Raw genomic sequence first — 19,081 nt, 5'->3', positions numbered from 1 at the left:
AGGGAGTCATGTAGGGAGAGGGGTTCTCATTGAAACCTACTGAATATTGAAAGGTCATGATAGAGTGGATGAGGAGAGGACATTTTCTTTCATGGAGGAGTCCAGGACCAAAGGGTACAGCCTCAGAATAGACAGATGTCCCTTTAGAACAGAGATGAGGAGGAATTTCTTTAGTCAGAGGATGGTGAATCTATGGAATTCATTGCCAAAGATGGTAGTAGAGGTCAAGTCATATAGGTATAGAAGACAAGAGAATGGGGTTGAGGGGAATAATAAATCAGCCAATGCTGGAACGGTGGACGCGACTTGATGAGCTAAAACTTACAGTCTAATTCTACTCCTATTTCCTATGGTCTAAGTACTCGAGAACAAGTGTGTCAACTTATAATACTGGGAATTTTTAAATATCAAAGAACCACTGTGGCATTTGCAACAGGAGGACATTTAGTCCATCAAATGTTTCCCAGTAAGGAAGTTTTTTTTTTGATTATTTCCACTTCCTAGCTCTTTCTGTTCACCCAGCACTTTATCAAGTGTCATCCCAGTGTCATCAAGATTCCAGGTTGTTTATTGCTAGTCTTTAGTACAGAAGTGTAAAAGTTAAAATGATTGTTACTCCAGATCCAATGGAGAAAAAAAATACATAAAAAATGCTTTAAAACACAATGCACAAGTAACTGATGAATGTTGAGATATATACATAAATATATACACAAGATAAGCTTATATACATAGACTAATCAAATGTACATAAAGTGATTCAAGGTACAGGAGTATCTGCACTTAAGATGACCCTGACAGGAACTGATAAAGTGGTGAGGGTAAGGGGGTGTGTTGGTCAGCCTGATGGCTTGGGAAAAGTAACTACTTTTGAGGCTGGTGGGCCTGGAGTGGACGCTGCATTGCCTTGTCCCTAATGGGAGTAGGACCAACAGTCCATGAGCAGAGTTGGTGAGATTCTTCACAATAATGCTGGCCTTTTTCCAAGTTTATTGTCTGTCATTCAACCATACCGCTAAACACAACATCGTTCCTCTGGCAACCTCCAGCAACTATCTGTATTTATGACCTTGATAATCATGCTGATCATAATTACAAAATGCAGCAAGGGTTTTCACATTCACCACTCTTTTAGGCATCTATTTCCAGACCCCACTATTTGTTGCACAAGATATTTACTTCCTCATCCCATCTTGAAATCCTCCCACCAGTTAACCTAAATTTAGAGACCGAGTAATTGATTTCACTGTCAGTGTAGCTGGGTCCCTGTCGCATACCCTAAATCTATCATCCTATTGAAATCCAGGTCTTTCACTGTGCAGGTCTCCCATCATTAGAAATAAAATGGTCTATTCATCATCGCACTGCCTCAGAATCAGCTCCTCAGGAAAAACAGGACGAGAAAAAAAATAATTGTTTCTTGTCAAGGTTGTGATGCTGACATATAATGTACGAAGTAAATTTTATCATTTATCACGGTCACCATATACAAAGATTTTTTTGCAGGCATTCACAGTAGAACAAAAATACAATAGAATCAATGAAAAACTACACACAAAGACTGACGAGCAACTAATGTGCAAAAACCAAATTGCAAATTGAAACAAATATTGCAAATAAATAATTATACTGAAAACATGAGATGTAGAGTCCTTGAAAGTGAGTTCATAGGCTCTCAAGTCCATTCAGTGTTGAGGTGACGGAAGCTATCCACACTAGATCGGAACTTAATGGTTGAGGGGTAATAACTGTTCTTGAACATGGTGGTGTGGGAGGCAGGGCTCCTATACCTCATTCCCAATGGCAGCAGAGAAAAGAAAGTATGGCCTGGATAGTGGGGGTCCTTGATAATGGACACTACTTTCTTGTTGCAGGGCCCCTGTAGAGGTGGTCAGTAGTGGGGAGGGATTGCTTGTGCACTTTCTATGTCAACATTTTAACTCCAGACCCTGGGCTATCATTTGTCCTTCATGATTTCTAGTGCCATTTGCTTTAACTATTTCTTAAGAGAAGGGAATTGTTTTTGAGTGCTATTTCTCTTTGTTTTAATTGGCCTACACCACAGTTTCAGTGTTAATGTTTTGTCATGACTCTGTCTAGTCTGAATTTCGGTCCTTGTGTGTACCCCTATGGGTTTCTGGCGTTTCTCCCTAATATTTCATTTAATTCTGTAAATTAACTTTTGCCTTAATTTAGAAATTATTTTTAATCTAATCAGATGGATACTCTTAAACTGGGGTAGGTACCACACATGAGAAGCCTTGAATGCAAGTTCGCTGCTCAAAGGAGAGCTGGTCTTGATTACTGACTTAAGCCCTCCCTTCACACACAAGTGTGCACAAGACTATAAGACATGAGAGAAGAATTATACCATCTGGCCCATCAAGTCTGCTCCACCATTCCATCATGGCTGATTTATTATCCCTCTCAACTCCATCCTCCTGCATTCTCTCTGTAACCTTTGATATCTTTTCTAATCAAGAACCTATTAATCTCTGCTTTAAATGCATCCAATGTCTTGGCCTCAACAGCCATCTGTAGCAATGAATTCCACAGATTCACAGCCCTCTGGCTAAAAAACTTCCTCTTCATCTATCCTAACGGGGCATCCTTCTATTCTGAGGCTATGCCCTCCGGTCCTAAACTCTTCTACTATAGGAGACATCGTCAGCACATCCATTCTTTCTAGTTCTTTCCATATTCGGTAAGTTTCAATGAGATTCCTCACTACCCCCCCACCCCCCATTCTTCTAAACTCCACTGAGTACAAGCACAGAACCATCAAATGCTTCTCTTACGTTAACACTTTCATGACAGAGATCATTCTTGTGAACCTCCTCTGGGCCTTCTACAATGCCAGGACATTTTTTCTTTAGCTATGGAGCCCAAAACTGCTCACAATACTCTAAATGCCTTATAAAGCCCAACATTACTTCCTTGGTTTTATGTTCCAATCTTCTCAAGATGAATAGAATCATTGCATTTGCCTTCCTAATCGTCAAGTTAACCTTTAGGGACTTCTGTATTGGTATTGGGACTCCCAAAGCCTCTTAGTACCTCCGATTTCTGAATTTTCTCAATTTTGAAAATAGTCGACGCCTTTATTCCTTCTACCAAATTGCATGACCATTCACTTCCCTAGTGTCAAGTGTCAGCCAGCACGAAGCAGTGTTTACACAAAATAATGATACTAATTAGCTTTTCACAAGGTCCCAAGGTACTTTGCAATTAAGCACTTCTTAAGTGTTGCTTTGTGAACATTGTTGCAAGGAGCTTGACATGGAACATAACAGGCCAGTGCAGGCCCTTTGGCCCACGATGATGAGCCTACCTTTTTACCTACTCCAAGATCAATCTAACTCTTCCCTCCCACATGGCCCTTCATGTTTATATCATCTATGTCCCTATCTAAGAATCTCTTAGATGTCTCATATGAATCTGCCTCAATCATCATCCCTGGAGGCATTCCACACACTCACTGCTGTGCGAAAAGTCTACCTCTGACATTCCCCTCTATACTTTCCTCCCACCAGCTTAAAATTATGACCCTTTCATATTAGCCATTCCTCCATGGAGAGAGAAAAAATAGTCTCTGGTTATCCACTCAATCTATGCCTCATATCATGTTGTACATCTACATCAAGTCGACTCTCATCCTCCTTGGCTACAAAGACAGAAGGTCTAGCTCTGCACTGTTAGAGTACTGACAGGATTTACATGAATGTTGCCAGGACTTGATGGGGAGAGTTGGACAAGCTAAGACTTACTCCTTGGAGCATAGGAGGGGTGATTTTGTAGAAGAGCATAAAATCACAAGGGACATAGAAAGGGTGAATACAGTCAGTCATTTTCCCTAGAACCAGAGGACATAGGATTTAGGTGAGAGGGGTGAGATTTAATAGGCGCTCAAAGAGCAATTTTCTTTAAAAAAAAACAAAGAGGTTGTATGTATGTAGAATGAGCTACCAGACAAAATGGCTGAGGCAGGTACAATAACAACTTTTAAAAGACAATCTTACAGGAACTTGCAGACTGGAGTGTTTTAGAAGGTTATGGGCCAAATGCTAGCAAATGGGACTAGCTTGGATGGGGCACCTTGGTCACAATGGATGAGTTGGCTGAAGGGCTTGATTGTACGCTATATGATTTCGAAGTGAAGAAGAGTAATCATACAAGGGCAATGAAGCACAGGAGCCTTAGGTCCCACATCACGAGCCTGAGAAAGAGTCATTACCCCTCACCATCAGGCTTCTGAACTGGCATGGATAACTTCACTTATCTCAACTCTGAACTGATTTCACAGTCTACAGATTCACTTTCAAGAACTGGACAACTCATGTTTTCATATTTATTTATACAATTTGTCTTCTTTTGCACATTGGTTGCTTGTCAGTCTTTATTTGTGTAATTTTCATAAATTGTATTAAGTTTCTTAATTTTCCTTTAAATGCCTGCATCTCCAGGCAGTTTACCAATTTAATTGGTTTAGCACAGCATTGTGGGCTGAAGGACCTGTTCACAAGACCTTATTATTTATTACTTTGATAATAAATTTACTTTGAACTTTCATTGGAAATAACTGAAAGTCTGACCTAAAACAAACTAACTCACTCTCTCTCTCCCTCCCCCCTCCCCCCCACCAAAACACACGCTCACTGACCTGCAGAGTTTTTAAACCTCAGATTTCCAGGATTTGCAATCTTTTTGTGTGTTGATTTTCACCACTTATTCACATTGTTTCACTTGTTCCCAACTCCGAAGACCTACCAACTGGTGCTCAAACACTGCTCGCTGTGAGCAGAGACACCCATTTACAAACTGAGCCACAAGACCACACTGGCAATGGGACTAACTGCAACTTCAGTTGTGCATTAAAGCACAGAATTGGTTGAAGCTACCATCAGCTTTCTGGGGACCTACTTATCACATGAACATTTGTTTTATCAGTCAACATAACCCAAAGATGTGCTGTGGGTAGTCCACAAGTGCCAACATAGCATGCCCACCATGTTCATAGCAGCTCTCTACCATACCCAGGCCAGGTGGTGGGAAAAAGTCTCATAATTGTGCAGAATCTGAGAGGTGACTTGATAGAGGTGTACAAGACAAGAGGCATACATAAGAGTGGATAGCCAAAGATTTTTTCCCCCATGGTGGAAATAACTAATATGGGGGGGGGGGGTAATTTTAAAGCGATTGAAGTATAAGGTGGAAGGATGTCAGAGGCAAGTTTGTCTATTCATTTAACAGAGTGGTAGGTGTGTGAAACACCCTGCCAGGGGTGGTGGTAGAGCTATGTACATGAGGGACATTTAAGATACTCAGATAGGCAGCTGGATAGGAAAATGGAAAGAAAGGTTAGTTTGATCTTAGAGTAGGTTCATCATCGTCAATACGTGCTATGGTCTTTGACCATGACTGTTCTTGGCAAACTTTTCTACAGAAGTGGTTTTCCATTGCCTTCTTCTGGGCAGTGTCTTTACAAAACAGGTGACCTCAGCCAGTATCAACATTCTTCAGAGACTGTCTGCCTGGTGTCAGTGGTCGCATAAGCAGGACTTGCAATATGCACCAGCTACTCATATGACCACCCACCCACCCACCTGGACCCATGGCCTGATCATGGGGCCAAGCAGGTGCTACACCTTGCCCAAGCTAGTGGAGGGAAGGAGCAAGCACCTTACACCATAAACCCAGTGCCATCTCTGTGGTGAGTTTGGCCTTTTCTCCTTGGAGCAATGGAGGATGAGAGGTGACCTGATAGAGGTGTATAAGATGATGAGAGGGATTGATCGTGTGGATAGTCAGAGGCTTTTACCCAGGGCTGAAATGACTTACACAAGAGGACACAGTTTTAAGGTGCTTGGAAGTAGGTACAGAGGAGATGTCAAGGGTAAGTTGTTGTTTTTTTTTAAAAACAAAACACAGAGAGTGGTGAGTGCATGGGATGGGCTGCCGGCAACGGTGGTGGAGGCGGATACGATAGGGTCTTTTAAGAGACTCCTGGATAGGTACATGGAGCTTCGAAAAATAGAGGGCTATGGATAACCTGAGGTAATTTCTAAAGTACGTACATGTTCGGCACAGCATTATGGGCCAAAGGGGGGCCTGTATTGTGTTGTAGGTTTTTCTATGTTTTTATGTTTCTATGTTTCTATCTCCTTTGGTAGAGATGGATCGACACCCAGCCACCCAGTAGGTTAAAAGGTCAGTATAACACCAAGGGCACTGTGCTGTAGTGTTCTATCTGTTATAGCTTCAGAATGTCCCAAACGCTTCACAATGGAATTAAAAACCCATTCACCATTGTTTAACCGATAAAGATGTCAGCCAATTTCAAAATAGTATGATTCCATACACAAGGTGCACCTAGTGCGCATGCGCCGGTCGTGCATGCAGCCTTGTACAGCCGTTCCAATCTATTCTTTTACTTTCTTCTTCTTACTTTTTAATTTACGTTATTTTTGTATTTTTTTCTCACGGTAACACGTCGAAGCTGCACCCTCTCTAATATGCTGGTAGAGAGAGTTTTATTTGGGTTTTCTTTAGCGCTGGAAATGGTTACATCCCGACACGCGGGACAGAAGCAAGGTCGCATTGTGTATTCCACGGACCAGCAAACTCCGGTCAGCTTAGCAAACAGAGTGGCAGACACCTCTGATGAAATCCGGAGGAAAACACACAGAGGGGGATCACAAAGCCGAGGAAAGAGGACCGGGTCGAGACAACAGAGACTTTTGGAGAAGAGGAGTTCGGTGGGTCATACCGTTCCCCCTGACTTGAAGTGCACCGAGAGCGGTAAGCGGCGTGAGGGAGTGGGGTGCTTACTGATCTGGCTAACAACGGACGGTGCAGTCCGGGGTATGTTACAATCGAGGAACATGTTTGCAGACTGGATATTGAACTTCTTACTGTTGGACTTCGGCCACATTCCACCGTGATACAACACTTGGCAACACGGGAGGTCGTTCCTGCCTGTGGCCATCGAACGTGCAGCTCCTCCCGTAGAGGGTCAGACACCCTGAGCCAATAGACTGGTCCTGGACTTATTTTCCATCTGGCATAGTTTTGCATTTTGTGGTTTGATTGTTGGGGTTTTTTGTATTGCTATATTTACGCTATTTATTTGCTATATTGCTCTATTCTTGGTTGGTGCGGCTGTAACGAAACCAAATTTCCCTCGGGATTAATAAAGTATATCTATCTATCTAAGACATTAAGCTAATCTTGTGGCCAGGAAAATTAATCCACTTGCACTCAACACAGACCTTTAATTTAAATCAACGAGAGAAACATGACTCCATGTAAACAGAGCCATAAGAACCGATGTTCTGGGTCAGAACCCTACATCAACAACATCTTCCCCTATATCCCCACAATGCTGAACGACCCACACAAAACACTGGAGGAACTCAAGATGATCAGGCAGCATCCATGGAGAACAAACAGTTGATGCTGTGTCCACAGCCTTGCAATTTCTTGCAGCCACAGACAGAACAGTTGTTATACCAAGATGTTACACATCCAGATAGAATACTTTTTCTGGTGCATCAATAAAAATTGAGGGTCTACAAGGACATGCCGAATTTCTTTGGCCTCCTGAAGAAGTAGAGACGTTGGTGACCTTTCTTTGGACCAGGATCAGTTGGCTTGGGTTGGTATTAGCATTTGAGTGCTAAACTATAGAGGATGTGGTGGAGGTGGTTGAGGGCAAAAAAGAGAATGTTGAATTTTTTTGGGGGGGGGAGGCGGGGGGAAGTAGAGCCATATTCAACATAGAAATGCCCCTTGGCTCATACCCTTCTAAACCTTTCTTATTCATGTACCTGTACAAATATCTCTTAAATTTTATAATTGTGCCCATCTCCACCACTTCCCATGTCAGCTTGCTCCATAATCCCAGTGCCATCTCTCTGAGCTATATTTTTTCCCCAGTGGATCCATTTTAAATCTTTTCCCTCTCACCTTAAACCTATGCCAAATCAACAACTTGTACAGCTGAAATAAGCCATCTCAATTCACAAATCACAGGAACCACCTTCCCCTCGATACACTCTGCCTATACTTCTCACTGCCCCAGTAAAGCATCCAGCAGAATCAAAGACTCCACCCACCTTAGACATTCTTATTTTCCTTCCTCTCCCATCAGGCAGAAGATACAAAACCTGAAAGCATGTACCATCAAGCTCAAAGACAACTTCTATCCCATTGATATAAGCCTCTTGATCTTTTTATGATAAGATGAACTCTGGACCAAATAATCTCTTTTTATTGGGGGGTGGGGCAGCTTAGTAGCATAGCAGTTAGTGTAATGCTCTTACAGTACCACCAACCCAGGTTCAATTCCATTGCTATCTGTAAGGACTTTGTACTTTCTCCCCATGACTGTATGTGTTTCCTCCAAGTGCTCCAGTTTCCTCCTACATTTGAATGATGTCCAGGTTAGAAGGTTAATTGCTCACATGGGTGTAACTGGCCTCATTAGGCCGGAAGGGCCTATTACCCTGCTGTATTTCTAAATTTAAAACATCTACCTCTTTAGGACTTTATTTACTTGTACTGCACTTTCTCGGCAGCTTTTACACTTCATTCTGCATTGTTAATGTCTTACCTTGTTCTACCTCAATACACTGTGTAATGAGATAATATGTATGAAGAGTATGCAAGACAAGCTTTTAATTGTTATCTTGCTATATGTGACAACACCAACAGTGCAGCACTCCTTCAGAGCTAACTACCGCATCTCTCTCTCAATGCTGCTCCCATGAGGGTGCAGCACTCCCTCATTGTAGACATTGGAGATGACATCAACCCTGCTTCAGTCAAGTCCTTTACATACACAGGCTGAAGAACTGAACCAAATTCAGCCCCAATATCCCAGCAAGTTCTTGCCTAACATCCTCCACACTGAGGTCCTAATTGCAGAGTTGGCTCTCTGAGCAGATTACATTATTTGCATGCTTGATATCAGACAGCTAAAACAGACGCTATTCCAAACTTTGCAACAGGAAACAATTACCAACTAGATAAAGGAAAAAACGCAAGCATTTTCCAAAGTCATGCTTCTCAGACAGAAAGTGCTCCCTGGGTGCAGTCTCACTGAGAGCAGCCTTAAATGTTGTTGCCTCGGCCCCTTAATGCACATTAATGGAAAACCCAAAGCACAATAGCACAAAGTGGAGAAACTCATAACATAGAACACTACAACACAATACAGGACCTTTGGCCCACAATGTGTCAACTTTTAAAACCAACTCCATGATCATTCTAATCCTTCCCTCATACAAAGCCTTCCATTTTTCTAACATCCATAGGCCTCTCTCTAAATTTTAGAGTCTAAAGCTTCCACATTCTTCCATAATGGAGAAAACAGTTAACAGTACTGTTGGATCCTGGTGTTTTTGCAATCCACAGGTTCAGAAGTCAAGAGCAAGGCATAAACGGATGCTGATTGGATTAGTGATGATGAAAGAGCTGTGGATGCACTGAACTTGCTGTCAGGGGTGCTGGTACAGGCAGATATTTTAAGGACATTTAAGAAACTCTTAGGTAGGCACATGGATGATAGTAAAATGGAGGGAAGAGTTAGATTGACCTTAGAACAGGCTAAAAGATTGGCATAACATCATGGGCCATAGGGCCTTTAATTCCTCCTCTCCCCAGATGCTGCAAGACCTGCTGAATTCCTCCAGAAGATTGTTTGCTGCTCTCCAAGGGACTGTTTGTCCATGGAGCTTCCTCAGTACAACATTACCAGAATCAAATGTATTATCATTGATTTAAATGACTTGAAATGTGTTGTTTTGGGATAGCAGTACAGGGCAAAGACACAAAATTAGCATGAATTACAAAAATGAAGAGCGCCAAAATTAAAAAGGAATGATGAGGTAGTGTTTCATGGACTGTTCAGAAATCTGATAGCCAAGAGGTTTCTGAATTGATTGTGGGTCTTCAGGCTTCAGCGTTAGTTTAAACTGCAAACTAAAGCTTCTAGAGCAGGACACAACTCCCTGAATCAGAATTACTAATCAGAATTGCAAAGAAATAATAAACTATGTAGATATGAAACATCCAGGGCCATAGAATCAGTACTTGGAGCTATGATGTTGCGGCCATTACAAAGATTTGAATGGCTCAGGGGCAGGAATGGTTACTTTGAGTGTCAGGCTTTAGATGTTTCAGAAAGGACAGGGAAGGAGGCAAAAGAAGTGGGGCCGTGGCACTGTTAATCAGATAGACATGGAGGGATTGTCCATGGAGTCTCTGCTGGTGGAAGCTGGGAACAGGAAGGGGTTATATATACACACACACACACACACACACACACCACCCAATAGTAACAGGGACATCAAAATAGGGAGACAGATTCTGGAAAGGTGTAATAACAGTGTTTCGTAGTGGGAGATTTTAATTTCCCAAATATCAATTGGCATGTCCCTAGAGCAAGGGGTTTAGATGGAGTAGAGTTTGTTAGGTGTATTCAAGGTTTCTTGACACAATATGTAGATAAGCCTACAAGAGGAGAGGTTGTACTTGATCTGGTATTGGGAAATGAACCTGGTCAGGTGTCAGATCTCTCAGTGAGACAGCATTTTGGAGTTAGTGATCACAATTCTATCTTCTTTACCATAGCATTGGAGAGGGATACATACAGACAAGTTAGGAAAGCGTTTAATTGGAGTAAGGGGAAATATGAGGCTAACAGGTAGGAACTTGGAGGCATAAATTGGGAACAGATATTCTCAGGGAAATGTACGGAAGAAATGTGGCAAATATTCAGGGGATATTTGTGTGGAGTTCTGCAAAGGTATGTTCCAATGGGACAGGGAAAGGATGGTAGGGTACAGGAACCGTGGTGTACAAAGGCTGTTGTAAACCTAGTCAAGAAGAAAAGAAGAGCTTGCAAAAAGTTCCAAAAAAAAACTAGGTAATGATAGAGATCTAGAAGATTATAAAGCTAGCAGGAAGGAGCTTAAGTAAGAAATTAGGAGAGCCATAAGGGGCCATAAGAAGAGCAAGGTGAGAATAGGACCAATCGAGTGTGACAGTGGAAAAGTGTGTATGGAACCGGAGGAGACAGCAGAGGTACTTGATAAATACTTTGCTTCAGTATTCACTACGGAAAAGGATCTTGGCGATTGTCGGCAAACAACAGGAATTCTGCAGATGCTGGAAATTCAAGCAACATACATCAAAGTTGCTGGTGAACGCAGCAGGCCAAGCAGCATCTATAGGAAGAGGCGCAGTCGACGTTTCAGGCCGAGACCCTTCGTCAGGACTAACTGAAGGAAGAGTGAGTAAGGGATTTGAAAGTTGGAGGGGGAGGGGGAGATCCAAAATGATAGGAGAAGACAGGAGGGGGAGGGATAGAGCCGAGAGCTGGACAGGTGATAGGCAGAAGGGGATACGAGAGGATCATGGGACAGGAGGCCTAGGGAGAAAGACGGGGGGGGGGTGACCCAGAGGATGGGCAAGAGGTATATTCAGAGGGACAGAGGGAGAAAAAGGAGAGTGAGAGAAAGAATGTGTGCATAAAAATGAGTAACAGCTGGGGTACGAGGGGGAGGTGGGGCCTAGTGGAAGTTAGAGAAGTCAATGTTCATGCCATCAGGTTGGAGGCTACCCAGACGGAATATAAGGTGTTGTTCCTCCAACCTGAGTGTGGCTTCATCTTTACAGTAGAGGAGGCCGTGGATAGACATGTCAGAATGGGAATGGGATGTGGAATTAAAATGTGTGGCCACTGGGAGATCCTGCTTTCTCTGGCGGACAGAGCGTAGATGTTCAGCAAAGCGGTCTCCCAGTCTGCGTCGGGTCTCACCAATATATAAAAGGCCACATCGGGAGCACCGGACGCAGTACATCACCCCAGTCGAATCACAGGTGAAGTGATGCCTCACCTGGAAGGACTGTTTGGGGCCCTGAATGGTGGTAAGGGAGGAAGTGTAAGGGCATGTGTAGCACTTGTTCCGCTTACACGGATAAGTGCCAGGAGGGAGATCAGTGGGGAGGGATGGGGGGGACGAATGGACAAGGGAGTTGTGTAGGGAGCGATCCCTGCGGAATGCAGAGAGAGGGGGGGAGGGAAAGATGTGCTTAGTGGTGGGATCCCGTTGGAGGTGGCGGAAGTTACGGAGAATAATATGTTGGACCCGGAGGCTGGTGGGGTGGTAGGTGAGGACCAGGGGAACCCTATTCCTAGTGGGGTGGTGGGAGGGTGGAGTGAGAGCAGATGTATGTGAAATGGAGGAGATGCGTTTAAGAGCAGAGTTGATAGTGGAGGAAGGGAAGCCCCTTTCTTTAAAAAATGAAGACATCTCCCTCGTCCTAGAATGAAAAGCCTCATCCTGAGAGCAGATGCGGCGGAGACGGAGGAATTGCGAGAAGGAGATGGCGTTTTTGCAAGAGACAGGGTGAGAAGAGGAATAGTCCAGATAGCTGTGAGAGTCAGTAGGCTTATAGTAGATATCAGTGGATAAGCTGTCTCCAGAGACAGAGACAGAAAGATCTAGAAAGGGGAGGGAGGTGTCGGAAATAGACCAGGTAAACTTGAGGGCAGGGTGAAAGTTTGAGGCAAAGTTAATAAAGTCAACGAGTTCTGCATGCGTGCAGGAAGCAGCGCCAATGCAGTCGTCGATATAGCGAAGGAAAAGTGGGGGACAGATACCAGAATAGGCACGGAACATAGATTGTTCCACAAACCCAACAAAAAGGCAGGCATAGCTAGGACCCATACGGGTGCCCATAGCTACACCTTTAGTTTGGAGGAAATGGGAGGAGCAAAAGGAGAAATTATTAAGAGTAAGGACTAATTCCGCTAGACGGAGCAGAGTGGTGGTAGAGGGGAACTGATTAGATCTGGAATCCAAAAAGAAGCGTAGAGCTTTGAGACCTTCCTGATGGGGGATGGAAGTATATAAGGACTGGACATCCATGGTGAAAATAAAGCGGTGGCGGCCAGGGAACTTAAAATCATCGAAAAGTTTAAGAGCGTGAGAAGTGTCACGAACATAGGTCGGAAGGGATTGAACAAGGGGTGATAAAACAGTGTCGAGGTATGCAGAAACGAGTTCGGTGGGGCAGGAGCAAGCTGAGACAATAGGTCGGCCAGGACAGGCAGGTTTGTGGATCTTGGGTAGGAGGTAGAAACGGGAAGTGCGGGGTGTGGGAACTATAAGGTTGGTAGCAGTGGATGGGAGATCCCCTGAGCGGATAAAGTCGTTGATAGTGTGGGAGACAATGGCCTGGTGCTCCTTAGTGGGTCTCGCTATCACAGCCATGTATCCTTTCTTGGAACGTGCCTCCGTCGCCAACTTACTCCAGTTGGCTTTAGTATTCGTTTCCAAGCCTCTCAATTTGGACCTTCTGAGGATCCCAGGTACTCACATTTTATTGACTCTGCCTCTCGCCGCTTCTCCCGTCAAGCTCTGAAGGCGACGCTCTCCGCCATGAGGAGGTACTTGGTGTCCCTATCCCAGACCCTTCCACACCTTCGGGACACTTTCTTCGCCGTCTGTAATGGTCCTACCCGCTATTTCATCCTCCGTCGGATCCACGCCTGCAATCGCCGTTTTTTTGACTTTGTCATGTTAGGCAAAGATCGTAAGATCTTACATCTACGGACTCCAGAGCCTGCCGGCCCCGACGCTAGCAGGCATGAACTTTCAATTGCGGCGCCTGCCATTGATCTCGGCGGCTCCAACACCTCAGGACATACTCAAAACCCGGACTCCAGCAACGACCATGGACACATTCAAAATGATTACGCAACCACCAACTGCGACTCCAGCCTTGAACTCCAGGCCGGGTCTTTATGTGCTGCTGCTGTGACTCCCGTCTCCCCTTCCCCCACCACCACTCCGCAATCCCGTCTCCCTCAGATCCCACCGTCAACTCCTGGGCCCTCAGAGGCTCCATCTTCCTCTCACCCCAACCCTCCCCTCTCCATTGACACCCCCAGCCTCCCCCCTCCCCCCTCTGATCCCAGCTCTCATCCGTGCCGGGTCTTTACCATCCCCTCCGACCTTCAACTGTCGGAGGCAGAACGCTCTGTTCTCAGTAAGGGCCTCACGTTTGTCCCCCTTCGCCCACACCTCAGCGAGTTCCGTGTTCGCCACGATGCGGAACTTTTCTTCCGCCGTCTCCGTCTCCGAGCCTACTTCTTCGGCAAGGACTCTTCCACCCCCACCGATGACCCCTTCTCCCGTCTTCAACCCTCCTCTTCTTCATGGACACAACGCTCTGGTCTTCTGCCTGCTCTGGATCTCTTTATTGCCAACTGCCGACGGGACATCAACCGTCTCGACTTCACCGCACCTTGTCCCCATTCCAACCTCACTCCTTCGGAACGCTCTGCTCTCCACTCCCTCCGCACTAATCCTAACCTTATTATTAAACCCGCTGATAAAGGGGGTGCTGTTATAGTCTGGCGTACTGACCTCTACCTTGCCGAGGCACAGCGACAACTCGCGGATACCTCCTCTTATTTACCCCTCGATCGTGACCCCACTAAGGAGCACCAGGCCATTGTCTCCCACACTATCAACGACTTTATCCGCTCAGGGGATCTCCCATCCACTGCTACCAACCTTATAGTTCCCACACCCCACACTTCCCGTTTCTACCTCCTACCCAAGATCCACAAACCTGCCTGTCCTGGCCGACCTATTGTCTCAGCTTGCTCCTGCCCCACCTAACTCGTTTCTGCATACCTCGACACTGTTTTATCACCCCTTGTTCAATCCCTTCCGACCTATGTTCGTGACACTTCTCACGCTCTTAAACTTTTTGATGATTTTAAGTTCCCTGGCCCCCACCGCTTTATTTTCACCATGGATGTCCAGTCCTTATATACTTCCATCCCCCATCAGGAAGGTCTCAAAGCTCTACGCTTCTTTTTGGATTCCAGATCTAATCAGTTCCCCTCTACCACCACTCTGCTCCGTCTAGCGGAATTAGTCCTTACTCTTAATAATTTCTCCTTTTGCTCCTCCCATTTCCTCCAAACTAAAGGTGTAGCTATGGGCACCCGTATGGGTCCTAGCTATACCTGCCTTTTTGTTGGGTTTGTGGAACAATCTATGTTCCGTGCCTATTCTGGTATCTGTCCCCCACTTTTCCTTCGCTATATCGACGACTGCATTGGCGCTGCTTCCTGCACGCATGCAGAACTCGTTGACTTTATTAACTTTGCCTCAAACTTTCACCCTGCCCTCAAGTTTACCTGGTCTATTTCCGACACCTCCCTCCCCTTTCTAGATCTTTCTGTGTCTCTGTCTCTGGAGACAGCTTATCCACTGATATCTACTATAAGCCTACTGACTCTCACAGCTATCTGGACAATTCCTCTTCTCACCCTGTCTCTTGCAAAAACGCCGTCCCCTTCTCGCAATTCCTCCGTCTCCGCCGCATCTGCTCTCAGGATGAGGCTTTTCATTCTAGGACGAGGGAGATGTCTTCATTTTTTAAAGAAAGGGGCTTCCCTTCCTCCACTATCAACTCTGCTCTTAAACGCATCTCCTCCATTTCACGTACATCTGCTCTCACTCCATCCTCCCACCACCCCACTAGGAATAGGGTTCCCCTGGTCCTCACCTACCACCCCACCAGCCTCCGGGTCCAACATATTATTCTCCGTAACTTCCGCCACCTCCAACGGGATCCCACCACTAAGCACATCTTTCCCTCCCCCCCTCTCTCTGCATTCCGCAGGGATCGCTCCCTACACAACTCCCTTGTCCATTCGTCCCCCCCCCATCCCTCCCCACTGATCTCCCTCCTGGTACTTAACCGTGTAAGCGGAACAAGTGCTACACATGCCCTTACACTTCCTCCCTTACCACCATTCAGGGCCCCAAACAGTCCTTCCAGGTGAGGCATCACTTCACCTGTGAGTCGACTGGGGTGATATACTGCGTCCGGTGCTCCCGATGTGGCCTTTTATATATTGGTGAGACCCGACGCAGACTGGGAGACCGCTTTGCTGAACATCTACGCTCTGTCCGCCAGAGAAAGCAGGATCTCCCAGTGGCCACACATTTTAATTCCACATCCCATTCCCATTCTGACATGTCTATCCACGGCCTCCTCTACTGTAAAGATGAAGCCACACTCAGGTTGGAGGAACAACACCTTATATTCCGTCTGGGTAGCCTCCAACCTGATGGCATGAACATTGACTTCTCTAACTTCCGCTAGGCCCCACCTCCCCCTCGTACCCCAGCTGTTACTCATTTTTATGCACACATTCTTTCTCTCACTCTCCTTTTTCTCCCTCTGTCCCTCTGAATATACCTCTTGCCCATCCTCTGGGTCACCCCCCCCCCCGTCTTTCTCCCTAGGCCTCCTGTCCCATGATCCTCTCGTATCCCCTTCTGCCTATCACCTGTCCAGCTCTCGGCTCTATCCCTCCCCCTCCTGTCTTCTCCTATCATTTTGCATCTCCCCCTCCCCCTCCAGCTTTCAAATCCCTTACTCACTCTTCCTTCAGTTAGTCCTGACGAAGGGTCTCGGCCTGAAACATCGACTGCGCCTCTTCCTATAGATGCTGCTTGGCCTGCTGCGTTCACCAGCAACTTTGATGTATGTTGGCGATTGTAGGGATGACTTACAGCGGACTGAAAATCTTGAGCATGTAGAAATTAAGAGGATATGCAGGAGCTTTTGGAAATCATCAAGTTGGATAAGTCACCGGTGCCAGACGAGATGTACCCCAGTCTACTGTAGGAGGCGAGGGAGGAGATTGCTGACCCTCTGGCGATGATTTTTGCATCATCAATGGGGACAGGAGAGGTTCTGGAGGTTTGGAGGGTTGCAGGGTTGCAGATGTTGTTCCATTATTTAAGAAAGGGAGTGGAGATAGCCCAGGAAATTATAGCCCAGTGAGTCTTACTTCAGTGGTTGGTAAGTTGATGGAGAAGATTCTGAGAGGTAGGAATTATGAACATATGAAGAGGCATAACATGATTAGGAACAGTCAGCACAGCTTTGTGAAAGGCAGGTCATGCCTTACGAGCCTGATTGAATTTTTTTGAGGAAATGACTAAGCACATTGATGAAGGTAGAGCAGTAGGTGTAGTGTATATGGATTTCAGCAAGGCATTTGACAAGGTACCCCAAGCAAGGCTTATTGAGAAAGTAAGGAAGCATGGGATCCAAGGGGACATTGCTTTGTGGATCCAGAACTGGCTCGCCCACAGAAAGCAAAGAGTGGTTGTTGACGGGTCATATTCTGCATGGAGGTCAGTCACCAGTGGTGTGCTTCAGGGATCTGTTCTGGGACCCCTACTCTTCGTGATTTTTATAAGTGACCTGGATGAGGAAGTGGAGGGATGGGTTATAAAACTTGCTGATGACACAAAGGTTGGAGGTGTTGTGTATAGTGTGGAGGGCTGTCAGAGGTTACAGTGGGACATTGATAGGATGCAAAAATGAGCTGAGAAGTGGCAGATGGAGTTCAACCCAGGTAAGTGTGAGGTGGTTCATTTTGGTAGGTCAAATATGATGACAGAATATAGTATTAATGGTAAGACTCTTGGCAATGTGGAGGATCGGAGGGATCTTGGGGTCCGAGTCTATAGGACACTCAAAGCTACTGCACAGGTTGACTCTGTGGTTAAGAAAGCATACGGAGCACTGGCCTTCATCAATCGTGGGATTGAGTTTAAGAGCCGAGAGGTAATGTTGCAGCTATATAGGACCCTGGTCAGACCCCACTTGGAGTACTGTGCTCAGTTCTGGTCGCCTCACTATAGGAAGGATGTGGAAACCATAGAAAGAGTGCAGAGGAGATTTACAAGGATGTTGACTGGATTGGGGAGAATGCCTTATGAGAATAGGTTGAGTGAACTTGGCCGTTTTTGCTTGGAGTGACGAAGCATGAGAGGTGACCTGACAGAGGTGTACAAGATGATGAAAGGCATTGATCGTGTGGATAGTTAGAGGCTTTTTCCTAGGGCTGGAATGGCTAGCATGAGAGGGCACAGTTTTAAGGTGCTAGGAAGTAGGTAAGAGGAGATGTCAGGGGTAAGTTTTTTTTATATAAATGCAGAGAGTGGTGTGTGTGTGGAATGGGCTGCTGGCCATAGTGGTGGAGGTGGATACGATAGGGTCTTTTAAGAGACTCCTGGACAGGTACATGGAGCTCAGAAAAATAGAGGGCTATGGGCAACCCTAGGTAATTTCTAAGGAAAGGATGTGTTCGGCACAGCTTTGTGGGCCAAAGGGTCTGTATTGTGCTGTAGGCTTTCTATGTTTCTATAGAATGGAGGCCCAGAGGTGGCCTGTCCCTGCATGTGTGGGTGGGCGAGAAGGAGGAATGAAACTTGCTTTCCTGTTAGTGTGTTCTGTTTTGTGCTACCGAGCATGGTGAAATGTTATGTTGGTGCCAGCATGTGTAGCCCCAGCACACTCTTGGGGACGCTGGCTGTTAACACAAATGATACATTTCACTCTATGTTTCGATGTACGTTTAATAAATAGAGTCATAGAACACTACAGCACAATCAGAGGTCCTCCAGCCCACAAATAACGTGTCAAAGTATTAATCTGCCTAGCCCATCGACCTGCAGCTGGACCACAATCCTCCATTCCTCTCCCATCCATGTACTTATCCAAACTTCTCTTAAATGTTGAAATTGAACCTCCATCTGCAGCTAGTTCTACACTCTCACCACTGTCTGAGTGAAGAATTTCCCCCATGTTCCCATTAAACATTTCACTTTTCATGACAATAAACAATAGGTGCAGGAGTAGGCCATTCGGCCCTTCGAGCCAGCACCGCCATTCACTGTGATCATGGCTGATCATCCACAATCAGTATCCAGTTCCTGCCTTATCCCCATAACCTTTGATTCCGCTATGAATCTGAATCTGAAATAAAAAACAGAAAATGTTGGTAAAATTTATGAAAATACTCGGAGAGAATTTGCTCAGGTTTCCATTGCCTTTCATTGTAACTGAGACATCTTTTCTCTTTCCAAATATATTACATATTCTGGTGGGGAATACATTGTTTTTCAGTTTCAGAGCTTCCACATCTGCAGATGCCTTATGCCTTTACATTTCAATTAGAATCTGACGC

The 19,081-nt window shown here is 45.4% G+C and overlaps 1 protein-coding gene across 3 annotated transcripts in view; it reads right to left on the bottom strand.

Moving 5' to 3' along the window:
- The window catches only part of pnkd (PNKD metallo-beta-lactamase domain containing), a 59,050-nt gene that overhangs the window by 26,548 nt on the left and 13,421 nt on the right, over window positions 1-19,081 (bottom strand). The gene's annotated exons all lie outside the window — the stretch shown is intronic.

Source organism: Mobula hypostoma, chromosome 6, assembly GCF_963921235.1.
Source record: "Mobula hypostoma chromosome 6, sMobHyp1.1, whole genome shotgun sequence".
In the NCBI taxonomy this organism is placed as follows: domain Eukaryota; kingdom Metazoa; phylum Chordata; class Chondrichthyes; order Myliobatiformes; family Myliobatidae; genus Mobula; species Mobula hypostoma.
This window is presented reverse-complemented; position numbering and strand designations above follow the sequence as displayed.